Source organism: Pollicipes pollicipes, unplaced genomic scaffold (assembly GCF_011947565.3).
Source record: "Pollicipes pollicipes isolate AB1234 unplaced genomic scaffold, Ppol_2.1 Scaffold_6686;HRSCAF=7923_pilon_pilon_pilon, whole genome shotgun sequence".
Lineage (NCBI taxonomy): Eukaryota > Metazoa > Arthropoda > Thecostraca > Pollicipedomorpha > Pollicipedidae > Pollicipes > Pollicipes pollicipes.
Window position 1 is genome coordinate 44,408,278 of NW_023596921.1, and position 12,720 is coordinate 44,420,997.

The following is a 12,720-nucleotide window of genomic DNA, read 5'->3' on the forward strand; positions in this document are numbered from 1 at the left end:
CGACCGCTGGCCACTGACAGGAGCAGATGGCCGGTCTGCCGACTGCACTCCGGAGCCGTAACCAGATGCCTTCTTCCGAGTCACCGGCGGAGCAGTCGCGTCGGAGGCGCACCACGCTCCCTCCCTCCCTCCCTCTCATCTCATCGCTAAATGCAGACTTTTAAGCCCACGTCGGACCTAATCACAGCGATCAAATCATGATATTCCGCTAATAACTGAGCAGAGCGAGGTGGAGAGACACATATCTGTGACAAGGGTGGCAGGCGAGGTTGACCCCGGGCCCATGACAGAGGTAAAGAGGGCCCGGGACAAATGTGCCGAGGGCCCATGACAGTGGTGCCGAGGGTCCATATACAGAGCCTTTCGCCACTTGCCTCACATATATGTGTGTGCCTCAAAAGTTTTATATGGAGTACACCTGCGCCAATCATTGGAAGAAGAAAAAACAATGGCGAGGACCGGTCTGGCTAGACAACTGCCGGCCCATGTGAAGGTGGTTGGTAGCATCGCGCAAACAGTGGTTGGGCCCAGTCTAGCCCGACAGTTACCCACCCATGTGACTGTTGTCCGTAACATCCAGCTCCCGGAAATGCAACGTTTAGCTGCGCTGCATGATCCTGTCGTGCCTGGTCGCCTGCAGTTAGGTACTGTGGAAAATCTCAGCACGCCTCAGGCAACGATCCTAGTCCAGGAGATGGCCCATTGGTGCCTGAGTAGGGGATCACTTCAGTTCGCCGCCAATCCAGCCGCTGGGAGCTGCCTTGATCGTCTATGGCATGGCGGCACGCTGCTGCGAGCTGCTAATTGCTTGTGTGGGCGAGTCTGAGTGTTGTTATAAGTTCAGAGTTTTACGCGGGTAGCTACTGACATTCATCATACAAGTAGGTGCTAGTTAAACGGACGTCATCGAACGAACGTTGGTTATTTTGTCAATGCTCGTTGATTTAAGCCGAAGCAGCGCTCATAAGGGCAATACTATCATGATCACACTTCGCTCACAATTCGACATAATTGTGATGACTCGCCTTTGCTGGAGGAGCTGGTGACGAGCAGGAGTGTGTGCAGTCAGAGCAGTGGTTGTCGCGTGCAGTGTGCGGTTCAGGGGGCATTATAGTAAAAGTATGTGTATTTAACGACTATTTGTGTCGTGTTTTTCCTGTTTTGAGTAGTTGTTGCGATGTTTCGTTGCTGTTTCTACATTAAACTGATAAAACTCTTAGGGCTTCCTACGTCACTTCTGCGCAACATTTGCATTTGGCTCAAACTAAGTTACATTAGGAAAAAGGCAAGTGTATCTTAGGTTTTGAGGGTAGTTGCTGTAGTTGTTGTGGATAAGAAATGTTTCTGGTTATTTTCTTTTCAGTTTATGCTGGTAGGCATCAGCTAAGGGATAAATTCAGGCTTCAGATCATGTGAAGTATTACGGGTTCTAGGGTATCATCAGATATAGGCAGGCTATTTAAGCTATTATGACATCTTTCACATTGCAAAAGTTTTCATCTTATATCAAGTTTCTAGCGGTTTAAGTGAGCACTGCCTATGGTTGGTATCTCTTCAGTGGCCTGACATAGGTAGTGTTTTCGGAGAAGCAGAGTAATGAGTGAGTTCATTTTATGTTTGAGTCGTAATCAGCTTGTGAAATAGGGCCTGAGAAGTTTAAGAGCGACATATTGAATAAGGTTATTGTAAGTCTGAGCTGTAATCGCTTTCTCAAATGGGGTCTGAAAAGTTAAATAACTAATTTGTTAGACAGTATAAGGCAGATAAGGAAGACAAAAAGCTGAAAAAACATTGGCAACAACAAAAAAAGAAGACTTCTATCGCTACTAGGACAAGAAAGTGTGAATGCAGTTCTGAGTTTATAAGTCAGTAACTAGATGGTGAGCCTGACGGAGGAGCCAGGGAACGCGTAGAGTGTGTGGAGAGAGCTTAGGAGTAAAAAGGAACTTAGGAGTAAAAAGTCCTCAGGGAAGAGCTACAGATTTTCAAGAATAGGCAAGACTGTCCAGATTTCAGTAAGGCTGAGGACTTGGCCAAGGTGTCAGCTGGGTGCAGGGAGGTATAGAGTGAGGTTTTAGCTATACTCGAGGAGGCTAACCCGGTTAGGTGTGGGCCACTGCAGCTGGGCCACTGTGCTTGAAAATCTGTCTTCTGGAGCCTTCTTGGCGCTCGTCTGTCTTCTGCACAGAACAGTCTGGTTACTTTGATTTTCATCCGATATGTTCAGGTCATGCCCAGCTGTCATCAGCAGTTCAATCCGCCGAACTTTCTTTTCTAGTGCATTGCGGTCTTTCGGGTTCTCTGTCCCGACGTTTTAGCGCATTTCAGCCCTGTGTTATCTGGTAAGTTCTCCCCTTCTTCACTCGATTCCGCCCGGTCCAAGCCAAGCTAGTCCAGTCCAGTCCGGTCCAGTCCAGTCCAGTCCAATGGACTTCATTCAGTCTAGTCCAGTCCGTTCTTGGCCAGTCTGATCAGGAGGCTCAAGCTTTCTTTCTGACTTATTTCCCCATTTTCCTGGTCAGGCCATGTGCGGTCCAGTCATGAAGTTTGCCGGCTAATCCTTCGAAGATTTCTCTTTTTTTAAAGATTTGATCCGAACCCTTTGAATGGATGGATTTCTGGGATCAGTGCTCACGCTAAGCAGTGCTTGTTGTGTGAGCCCTGACCCCTACCATCCGATCGCGCAATTCCATGTCAACGGCAGAATTTGGTGGCGAAAGCTTAACGTGCCGCAATGCTCGGCACGGTCCGTCCTGCCCTCTGACGTCAACTGACCTTTAGCGCGACCGCTGCCACCGACCGCAGGCCATACCTGTCAAGGGCAAATAGCGAGCGCCCTAAAGTGACTCGAACCCACCCCGCCACGGGTGGGTGGACCGGAAGGCAGGCACTCTAACCAACTGAGCTACCGGAACGGACAAAGTCATCATTGGTACCATGTCCTCAGAAAAACGTATATTTCATTACAATCCCACCAATTCATCAACGCAAACTGAGTCGCGTTTGGATGTCCCTCTAATTCATCGCCGCCGGCGATACTCATGCACCACCATTGCATCAAACCAAATCTCAACCTGGGTTGTTTGTTATTAACCAAAAAATGTGGTGAAGCTGAGTACATGGCATACACCAAAAGATGTAAATCTTCATGTCAATTGTCCATTACGCAGTCATCCGTTTTTGTGGTTTTGGATTCGTATCATACAGGTTAAAACGCTTTTCACTTATATGCAGAGAAACCGGTTGTCTGAGCTTTTGCAGGTCTTACATCTGAGTTTTGTAGATCATTTAAAGACTAGTTGTCATTTACTGCAGACTACAACAATTCGGTTGGCTGGCTTACCACAGCAGTCAAACAAAGCCATGGGAGCTTCACTGTTCATGGTGACATGATTTGTTTGGGTTCATTTTTACAACTTGTCTTCTAACACATTTCAGCAGTTGTTCTGCCTCTGAACGTTCGTAAGGCCACTGCCACAGCTGTCAGACAGCATTCCCTTCCCATAATAACGCGTAAATTATACCAAGTGTTATGCCAGGATGTGCTAGTTTGTCCAACCTAAAAGTTGTAATGACAATAAATGCTGAATGATCTTCTGGGACCTAGGATCTTGTAATAGGAAGGGACCATGGATCTTTTTGGAAACATCTTTCAAAGAATCCTCTGGAATCTAGAATCTCGTTCAACATTTTTAAGAATGATCTCCTGGATCTTGGATCTCTTTGGGGTATGCAGGCAGATGTCTTGTATGTTGCTTGTAGTCGGCAAATTAGGCAAATGCAAGTGGATCACTATACACCTGGGTATGAAAATAACTTTGTTTGACGAAAGAAGTTTCGAAGGACGGTGGAGAAATACGCAAGATCTTGTTTTCGAAATACTCCATCATTTGTCATCTCAGGTGTTCTCCGACCTGGCAAATGCATTTATTGTCACTCACTGAAGAACTGAAAGGCAGTGGCCTTGGGGCATCGTTGCATAGAGACCACAAAATTGAGGTTTATTATGCCGACGACAAACTACTTTTCGCTGCTAACTCACAACACTTGAGTCATAGGCTGACCCTGGCCAGGCACTTTACCAATCGCTGGCGACTCGAGTTTGTGCACGAAGATGCAGCGGAGGCTTAGACAAGTTCGACGGTTTTCGACGATCCTTTTCGCAACGCATCCGCAGACAGCAGCCGTCTTCATATACGTAGCCTAGCCTTCGCGCGATGTCGGCACGGTGCGCTGACACCAGAAAGCATGCTTAACAGAAACAACGGCATAGGATAAGGCCTACTCATGGCGAGGAAATGTGAGCCCCACTCCTCTGTGCGGCGCTGCAGTGACCCCTCTGGGCGCCAGACACACACACAGCGCGTGCGACACAGCAATCTTCTGCCCTGAAGGCAGCGGATGGACTACCGCAATGGGCACACCACTACGCCCTTCAAGTCTTACGCATTCAGCGAGTCTGTGACTGCGGAATGCGCCAGATTTTCTTTTCGAGCGTTCAGTGGCTGAGGTTTCATTTCGTGCTCAAACCTCTTGCTCTCCTTCCCGCCTACAAGACGCCGTGGCAGGGGGCTTCCCGTGCTCGATAAATGAACTGACAGGTCGGAGCTGGCCTAATAACATTGCAGCTGTCTGTCGCGAGGACGATGGCGACCACAAATCACCACCACGCCAGTTTTGTGGAGTCACCGACCCTCTCCGCTGGCATCCCCGAACGATCGTCTCTCAACTCTCAACGGCGACGCAAGACGCCCGACGTTTTGTTGGACTTGGCGCGAAACGAGTGACAGAGGGTACGTTTTGAACGCGTGAAGCTGATTTTATGCTGCTTGCGTGTATGCCTGTGTTGTTTGCATCATACTGTCCTGCACGGGATGCTGTGTCAACTATGATGATAAAAGCGCTGAACGCTAAATAATTCATGCTAATGGTACTCCTAAAAATATTCGTCCAAACCAGTTCATGCCGGAGTTATTTGAACAAAAATTAGCTGTAGATTACAGCGACAGCTGCCAATCAAAACAAGGTTACGGAGATTCTAAACAAGTTCAGGGGCAATCTGTGTGGCTGTTATTCTATACCTCGAGCCGTAATCAACCGAGGTCCGCAGTGCAGCCGGTCCTTCCTCTGCGCCGCCCCTTGGTCGGTGCCCCTCGGACGGCAGCTGTGCGGCAATGTCCTGTCCCCTGTGGCGGCTACTGCGCGGCAATGTCCTGTCCCCTGAGACGGCTACTGTGCGGCAATGTCCTGTCCCCTGAGACGGCTACTGTGCGGCATGCTCCACCTATCCGACTGTCGCGGAGAGGAGAATACGGCCACCAGCGTGCGGCCGGTGTGTGTGCCGCGGCCCGTAAGCAGCAAAAAGCACATTGACAACACATTTTCTGGAATACGCTTTAACTAAGCGTAAGCGTATAATATACGTGTGCTGGGTGGTGCGATTTAATGGTATCATTTGCCGTCTCAATTAGCATGTTCCGCCAACTTTTCGAGACATTCGAGAACGTCTTCTTCAAGCTTTCAAACGTTTGGTTGAAAGCACAGGAGCAGTTCAGTATAAATGCCGATGAAGTCATATAATTAATTATTACCATCGTGTGTCTGGACTTCTGTTTAGAAGGGTAAATGCTGCGTATTTGCGTTAAGCCACCTATAAGTAACTGTGAGAGCAGTATAGCCCTTGTATGTGCATAACTCACTGAAGGCTCTAGGAAGCCTTTGGCAGATCTGTAGCAGCGCACAATTAACTACATTTGTGGAGAAATGTAATGCACTCTTCTAGAACAAGACGGCTTCCGCTTCATAGAAATAGCCGACCAGTAGGAATCGTCATTAAAGAGAGTGTCCTGCCTTTGTTGCACTTCTCAGCTATCGTCACATCACACGCGCACTATTTGATCAGTCATACCAGCTTTCGTGAATTCCTGAGCAGCTCAGAATTTCGACTTGAAGCAGCCTATCCTGCGGGAGAAACATCATTTGACTCCATGCCCACCGATATGAAAGTAGCACATTTCAATTGCTTTACTCTTTCCAATATGTATGACCTGTAATGTTTGCGACACACTAATGTGTCAAAATGCGTGTTTAATAAATACAACGAAAGCTTGAAATATTCTACATAGAAAAAGGTGTGCAGATATTAGGCTATTACCTAAAAAGGTGTGCGGATATTAGGCTATTCAACGAAGCATACTATGGCTTTAGCCACCCCCGTAAGGCGTTTGCTATGGAGGCTCTTTTTGAGGCGCACTTTGGCGGTTTTGGAAATATGAGAATGACATGATCCACGTGACGCACTAGTTCAAACTTCAACCAATGCGCTTCTCGCTAACAGGCCCTTGCTCGCTGGGCCAATAACAAACGTTTTATTCACACCAGCAGAGGTGCGCACAGTGGTTGTCATGACGACGGTGGTCGCGACCGTAAGGAAGAAGCGTAGTGCTGTTACAAAGCGGTGACAGCGTAATTTGGACTCGGAAATTATTAAAATTGATAAACTCATTATGTCCTTGGCGGTGATGTAGTGGAGTTACTCAGCGATATTATTAGACGTAGCTAGGCCTGAGGTTTCACTAGAATAGATTTGAAGTATACTCGAAAGGTGGGACACTCCTTTTATAAAGTAGTTCCTTTAATGGTCAATGCGTTACGTCAAAAAGGCAGTTCCGTTAATCGCTGCTCAGTAACTCTGCAGAAAATGAAAATAGCATCAACTTGGTCTTGTACTCCACCCCCAAAACATTTAGAAAGCCTAACAATAATTTTACCCGTGTCCTGCATCATTTGTACTGCCCTATAGCGATAGTACGAAACTGGTGAAAAGACAAATCATCTGTATATGAGACACATGCTCACTATAGCTGCGTTACAAGCTACGATCACGTGGCATCTAGCAGGATCGTCACGTCCCGAAAGGACAAGGTAAACCACAGTCGAAATTTGATTTTCACAGAGCTCACTGCTCACTACTATTTTTCATAAATTTTATCCGAACCCTTTAATTGACGGATTTCTGCGGGGTCATCCGATCGCGTGATTCCAGGTCAGCCGTAGAATTCGGTGGCGAAAGTTTGACGTGCCGCAATGCTGGGCATGGTCCGTCTGTCCTATGACGTCACCTGACCTTTACCGCAGCCTCTGCCACTGGCCGCCGGCCACACCTGTCAAGAGCAATAGCGAACGCGTGAAGTGACGCGAGCCCACCCCGCCACGGGTGGGTGGAGCGGAAGGCAGGCGAGCTATCGGGACGGACAAAACGGCGTGGAGGGCGCGCGGCGCCCAGGCCAACTATAAGTGCGCCACTAATTGTTCGCGTAGCCCATGGTTACCACGCAGCGAAGGGAAGTAAACAAACACAAGAAACAAGATCACCAGGCGCTCCCAGAAAATGTTTCCGCTTGTTGGATAGCAAATGATCCGAACGCGTTCAAAGCGTCGGAGTCGGCGGCAGCAGCGGCGGGGAGCGCGCACGCCGCAAGCAGCGGTACAGCACGTCCGTACGAGTGGTGGGGGATTTTGCTCTATTCACGCGCTCTCGGCTCGGCAACACGCGTTCGGGTGGGGGATTTTTACCTATTCCAAAGGTTTTTCCGGAATGGTTTCCCAGCCACGCGGCGAAGCCGCACCAAATTTTGCATAGCTGTAGGCATATGAATGGCGGATTGTTTGGCATCAATAATTTAGGTGCACCTTGTAACATCGCTGACTCACGGCAAGTCAAAGCCAAGCCATGAATTCAGCGGAGCCAACTTCTTGGGAATACCCGTTTTATTGCTCTAGGGCATGGGCTAGATTCTGACGCTCATTTTAAATTCATTGATAACAAGAGCTTCATTATACGTCTTCCAGGGACTTATTCAAGCTCATAATAGGTCATTGACCTAAAATGACCGAGGTCAACATTTTGTTTTTAGAGACATACTGCCTAGTGCTATGTTTATCGCTTGTTCAAATGCAAAACTCAAAGTAGTCTTGTATGCTTTTGGTCAACATGATCTTCGAATGATCAAACAATGTCATTGACCTTAAAATGGTCATGTGACCTTTATTTTGGAACAGGCTCTAGATTCTGGGGGTACTTCAGAGACCAACAATGAGTTTCAACTTGTTTGACCTTATTTGACTCGAAGGTCACAACCTAGGAGTCTCAAAATGTGACATAAGTGAGCTCACGTACAGGTCAACACACACTGTGATTTTGTTTTGGTACCTCTAGCTTTCTCAGTTCCTGAGATCTCGGGGGGGGGGTGTCAAACTGACCTCCTTCCCGAGTGCAGGGTATCTAACCGGCCCCCTGGGCGCGTGTTAACATACTCTGCTTGGTGTGAGTCGTCATGCGCGCGGTCACGCAATTTTGCATTTTGTATCCTGTAAATGTTCGCCATGAACTCGACGGCGCCATGCCCTGCCAGCAGCAGCCGGCGCTCCGTCACCGGCCGGGCCGTGCCCTGCCATCAGTGGCCGGCGCTCCGTCACCGGCCGGGCCGAGCCCTCCCAGAGGCGGCCGGCGCTCCGTTACCGGCCGGACTGTGCCCTCCCAGAGGCGGCCGGCGCTCCGTTACCGGCCGGGCTGTGCCCTCCCAGAGGCGGCCGGCGCTCCGTCACCGGCCGGGCCGTGCCCTGCCATCAGTGGCCGGCGCTCCGTCACCGGTCGGGCCGAGCCCTCCCAGAGGCGGCCGGCGCTCCGTTACCGGCCGGGCCGAGCCCTCCCAGCAGCGGCCGGCGCTCCGCTAGCGGTCGGGCGGTGCAGCTGCTGGCCGCCGCCTCCCAGCGCCTCGAGTCAGCGCCGTCGCAGCTGAGCAAGCAGCTGAGCTGGCGCCTCACCCGACAGGTAACCGGCATGGCTCCTTCTCCACGACAAGCAGCCGGCTGCTTCTCAGGGTACAAACCGCTTCAGGTTCGCGGATGGAAGGGTGGCACGCTTGGCTCGGAACGCGTCTTCCTTCGTCGAAAACACGCGCTCCAATGAGGCACTAGATGAGATGCCTGTGTTGTAATCAACGAAGGCTTGTTGCAGGGCCGCCTGGTTTCCAAAGGCCGGGTCGGAAACATCGGTTGGTCAGGTAGCAAATTTGTAACATTAGCGTCACAAGCAGTCAGACCCCACTACATCCAAATGTTAGGCTCACAGAAATATGTCTTAAAGGTGTCATATTTTATTTTCGTGGGCGTCTTTGCATCTACGCCTTAAACCAAACTTGGCAGAATAAAGGAATAACGGATAGCAGTAACCGAGTACCCGACCACTAAAATGGCGGGACTACTCATTCGGTTTCGATTTTTAAGAAACGAGCTTGCTTTTCATCGTTACGAAGCAATTTAATTACGCAGTAGTTAAGAAGCCGTGCCATTACCTATGGAACCGACGGATGAACACCGCACGCAAATTGAGCTGGCGGGACATTTTTCACTACAAATGGCCAAGTAGCACACATGCCTCTAGCCCCCGGTTACCGCGCTGCGCGAATGACTGTAATGGCTGATGACACTACGGGAGCTGCCAGCGCCACAGCGCAAGCTTTGACGGAGCAGGGCAGGAGCGGAGGTTGTGCTGGCTCGGCCGGGCAGGGGATCGGCGGTGAGTCACGTCTGCTGAATAGCTCCCATGAGGGCACGATAACGTGCGGAGAGCCGACAGACACGTCCTGGAAACCGCGCTGAAGAGGCAATCACCGGAAGCCTCCGCCCAGCGCTTCTTAAACTCCCAACTCACCAAAGCAGCCCTCTCCGTGATTAGCTTCTCAGGCCCTTCGCCAAGTCCACCGCGCAACGGCAGACACCGTCCGTGTAGCACACAGCAAGACGGTTGTCGTGACCATCTACACTATTCCAGCCGTCACTATAGAGCACCCTTGGGCCATAATGTATCGGCGGCCGTCCCGCGGCACCGTGCCGCATCGATGTACGCACCGCGTGCACGCGACCTCCAGCCGGCTGGCGTGCTGCCGCCGTCCGGACCGGCGCGGACAGCCGCCCACGCGGCGGCACGTGGAAAGGAGGCACCGGGAGAGGACCACCGGGTGCCCCCCCCCCCCCGCGACGCCCTCACACCTGCCAAACTCTGTCATGCAAATTCCGCCTCTTCAGGCTGCTTGCGGTTAAGTTTTTGACGCTAGGCTTTTAAGCGTCGCACTTTACATTCACAGCTGAAAAAACATTCTTTTGGTGCTGACGATGTTGGCGGGCAGACGGCCGCAATGAGCGCCTCGTTGCGTCGTCCTTAGCTCCTTGTTGGTCAGTACAGGACCGGAGAGGCGTGGCCGATGCCCGAGCTCGCGCCCTGCTGATGTGTTTAGGACCGGAGAGGGGTGACCAATGTCCGCACCCACGACTTGGACGTACTGAGCGTCCGCAGTTGGCCACTAGGCCGCGGACAGTGACGCGGCGTGGCGCGGGCGCGCGCACCGACTAATGAGCGCAGCCACCAACGAGTGTTGGTGCGGGCGGCTCGTTAGAGGTCGGTCCCGCTTAGCTGGGACGGTTTGGGCCGAACGCTACCCGAGGAGGATAGAGGGTTCCCACAATGAGTTAACAGTGCAGATCAGACGATGCATCACTGACATAAAAACTGGTGCGCACCGCTGGCGAGCACACACTGGGTGCGCACCACTGGCGAGCTTAAAGTGGGTTTGCACATTCGTTTGACCAGATTCGCAGATTAACTTGCCTCACGGGCGCGAGAGCTACTATAAAACTGATTGCTTTATCCTGGCTTAGACGACGCACAGACTGCACAATATAACAACACAGTTTGATTGTGCTCTGGGTAATACGACCGTGGTGAATATTCATTTAATGGTGCATTTATGTTGTGGTTTTCTGCAATGAATGACAAGCACTTACAAATAAACTAAATTTCCCGAAGAAAACCTTGAGCGTCACATGTTTTGCTCTTGCACCTGCACGTGCTCCTGATGTGCTCAGGACGGCATGTGCTTACTTTCTTGCTGTCAATCCTTGCCGCTGTCCTCAGAAATTCTGGACCAGCCTGAGCCAGCCTCCGGTTCGCGCAGCGCCCCTTGCCTACAGGCCAGCCCAGCCCGAGCCAGCGCTGTCTTGTTGCCCTGTAAAGGACCGCGCCGTGCGCCGCCGAAGCCCAGTCCGGACCAGTAACAGGTCGCTGCTCTCGGTCGAGCCGCTGGTGCAGCCAGGCGGAGAACGTGCGGCCGTACCGCGCACAGACAGACAGACAAATAAACACACACACACACACACACACACACACACACACACACACACACACACACACACACACACACACACACACACACACACACACACACACACACACACACACACACACACACACACACACACACACACACACACACACACACACACACACACACACACACACACACACACACACACACACACACACACACACACACACACACACACACACACACACACACACACACACACACACACACACACACACACACACACACACACACACACACACACACACACACACACACACACACGCGACACAGTCAGGCGTCGGGGTCGCTCGGTACACCAGCGCCAGACGTGCCAGCGCGGCCCTGATCAGCCAATCGATACCGGGTCGGTGGCGTGAACTGCTCCTTACGCTGGCGCCTCGGCCGCTTTCGACCTCTGATCGTTTGCCAGTGAGGGCTAATGACCGGCCAGGCCGCAACGACACTTCACAAAAGTGATGGGGGGGGGGTTCAACGGAAATGCTGAACCCTTTACTAACATTTGTTGCGTGCATTGCCTCGGTCTTATGCTCAAATATAACCCTGCTGTGGGCCCGGGGCAAGCGATGCCAGGTGGCACGCCCACGGCCAGTTCGACACCGGATGACCTCTGGTAGGCGAGCGGTGGCGGACGGTGATCTTTGTCGCACTCTTCCTCGGTCCCTCTCCTTCTGTTTTCCGCCTTCGTCCAGCGGGCACACGGTTGGTCGAACGCCTTGTGACATTGGCTGCTCTTTAGCTTTCTTCACTTTCCTAAGTGTGCTTTGCGCTCGGGGCCGCAGGAGCGAAGGCGTCCTGGAGAACTGACATCTGCACAAGTATTTTGACACCTACTTCTTGTCCAAAGCGAGCTGAAAGAGATCGGCATGCTGCCAAGGAAGAAAGCTGACACTGACTGATGCGTCGTTAGCCGCGGAGCGCAAATCTAGTGGCGAACTTTCTCGGTAGCGCAGCTGAACGGAGCGTCTGTCTGGTGACGGACATTCCCGGTTGCGCAGTTGGATGGAGCGCCTGTCTAGTGACGGACCTTCCCGGTAGCGCAGCTGGATGGAGCGTCTAACTGGTGACGGACCTTTCCGGTAGCGCAGTTGGATGAAGCGTCTGTCTGGTGACGGACCTTCCCGGTAGCGCAGCTGGATGGAGCGCCTGTCTGGTGACGGACCTTTCCGTTAGCGCAGCTGGATGGAGCGCCTGTCTGGTGACGGACCTTCCCGGCAGCGCAGCTGGATGGAGCGCCTGTCTGGTGACGGACCTTCCCGGCAGCGCAGCTGGATGGAGCGCCTGTCTGGTGACGGACCTTCCCGGCAGCGCAGCTGGATGGAGCGCCTGTCTGGTGACGGACCTTCCCGGCAGCGCAGCTGGATGGAGCACACGTCTTCAGATTCGCCCACCGTTAGCAGGGTGGCGGGGAGGGTTAGAGCTGCTTTAAGCGCGCGCTTCTTGTTCCTGACTGGGACAACGTGACTGACTGGCTGACTGACCTCACTGCCCCGCA